Source organism: Macaca fascicularis, chromosome 16, assembly GCF_037993035.2.
Source record: "Macaca fascicularis isolate 582-1 chromosome 16, T2T-MFA8v1.1".
Lineage (NCBI taxonomy): Eukaryota > Metazoa > Chordata > Mammalia > Primates > Cercopithecidae > Macaca > Macaca fascicularis.
In genome coordinates this window covers 59,291,748-59,294,296 of record NC_088390.1, presented here as the reverse complement: position 1 = coordinate 59,294,296, position 2,549 = coordinate 59,291,748, and positions in this window count along the sequence as shown.

Below are 2,549 nucleotides of genomic sequence, written 5' to 3'. Positions count from 1 at the left end.
CGCTGCAGTTGGCTCTAGCTTATTCATAATGATGATTATCTTTTTTAACATTTTTAAACAGTAACAGAAGATAGATAAGGAAAGAACAATGCCTGCTCCAAAGCTCAAGGTAGTAACACTGCAGCCTTGGGACTTTCGGTTATCTGGCTAATGCTCTGCCAGTGCCTAGGTCAGTGCTGACACTGCAGATGGTCTCTGCCTGGTCCTTCTAGCGAGCCCCTCACATCTGGAGGCCATTTGCTCAGCTGGATTTAATCCCAAGGGGAAATGGAAATTGCACTCATCCTCTGGCTCTCTGGTGGCAGCTACTGCTTAGCTGCTATTTAGGATTATCTAGAGAACCCCGAGATATCCAGGGGAGTGGGATGAAGGTTTATTTGAAGCATTGTTTTTACATATTCAAAGGAATCAATGTATTGTTTGCCCACTAATGTGCTTTTTTTTTTTTCATTTCTTTGCTTCCTTACCCTGCAAGGATTATTTCCCCTTCCTCCATATTCCCTGGCAGTGGGTCCTGCTCAAAGCACGTCCCTTCTCATTTTGCCTTAATCCAGGGCTCAAGCGAATAGGATGTGATCAAACCTCACTTGGGCAGTAATTAAAGTGATGTACACTTTAAGCCAAAAAGGTTGGGACTAAGTAGCATGATGAGAGTGGTTGATGAGAGACACCAGGGCTGTCTCTTCCCTAAGCATATGTATCTTTGTTTCCATAGTTAACACTTAACAGGCTGGGCATGGTGACTCACACCTATAATCCCAGCACTTTGGGAGGCCAAGGCAGGGGATCACCTGAGGTCAGGAGTTCGTGACCACCCTGGCCAACAAGGTGAAACCCTGTCTCTGCTAAAAATACAAAATTAGCCAGGTGTGGTGGTGCATGCCTGTAATCCCAGGTACTTTGGGAGGCTAAGGCAGGAGAATCACTTGAACCTGGGAGGCGGAGGCTGCAGTGAGCTGAGATCGCACCATTGCACTCCAGCTGGGGCAACAAGAGCAAAACTCCATCTCAAAAAAAACACAAAAAAACATTTAACAGCTGCTGTGAAAACATCAGTCTTCCTTAGTGAAGCCTGGTTTGCTGCTTTGCTGAGGTAGTAGCTTTATAGAGACTGGAGAGTTAAGTTATTTATCCTTGACCAGATTCCAGTTTCTTTGGACTCTACTCTCAGGACAAGGTCAGTGCAGATTAATCTTTACTTTAAGTGACAGATTTCTTCAAAGAAAATTCTAAGCTTGAGAAAGAGAAGTATGAGAATTTAGGCCCTATTTTTCTTTTTCTTTTTCTTTTTTTTTTTTTTGAGATGGAGTCTCGCTCTGTCGCCCAGGCTGGAGTGCAGTGGCCGGATCTCAGCTCACTGCAAGCTCCGCCTCCCGGGTTCACGCCATTCTCCGGCCTCAGCCTCCCGAGTAGCTGGGACTACAGGTGCCTGCCACCTCGCCCGGCTAGTTTTTTTTTTTGTATTTTTTAGCAGAGACGGGGTTTCACCATGTTAGCCAGGATGGTCTCGATCTCCTAACCTCGTGATCCACCCGTCTCGGCCTCCCAAAGTGCTGGGATTACAGGCTTGAGCCACCGCGCCCGGCCGTAGGCCCTATTTTTCAAGAGGAGCCCACACCGGACTGATAAAAGCAACAGTACTACAAGCTAAGTTTATTGCTGGTACAAAGTAGTTCCTCTGGCTGGGCGGTATAGTGGCTCATGCCTATAATCCCAGCACTTTGGGAGGACGAGGCAGGCAGATCACCTGAGGTCAGGAGTTCGAGACCAGCCTAGCCAACACATAGTGAAACCCCATCTCTACTAAAAACAAAAAATACAAAAATTAGCTAGGCATGGTGGTGCATGCCTGTAGTCCCAGCTACTTGGGAAGCTGAGGCAGGAGAATAGCTTGAATCTGGGAGGTGGAGCTTGCAGTGAGCTGAGATCGTGCCACTGCACTCCAGCCTGGGCGACAGAGTAAGACTCCATCTCTAAAAAATAAAACAAAACAAAAACAAAGTGATTTCTCTTGTCACGCTCAGATGACCTAGGACACATGGGCATGTGAGATCCCACACCCTTCTAACAGCCCATCTGGAGCTAAGGAACAAGGAGGGGCTGGCCTATTTTCCTCTGCACAGGTTCATACTCTTGTACACTCACCTTCAACACTGGGCTGGAAAGAACAGTCCCTATCTCCAAGTGGTGCTAGAAATCAGGGAACCAAATACTGCAGATAAATTTTCCAAATGTAACAATCTCTCCATGGTCCCTCCCTCCCCCAGCGCTTCCTGATACAGCCAATAATTAAGAACACAATCAAAGGCTGAGGGACAAATTATTTTTTTGGATTTATATTTTTCCATAAAATACAAATGCTGATTCATCAGTGAGTCAGTAAATGAAAAAGGGCCTCTTAAATATCTTATAAACACTAATTATTCTTTCCCAGTCTAGATTTCCTTAAAGTCACATCACTCACAAGCAGGCTTATCTTCCACTTCTGCCATTTGAAGGCCGGTCTATGCCCAGCCTGAACCAGGGGAAATGTACAGAACTCACCAAAA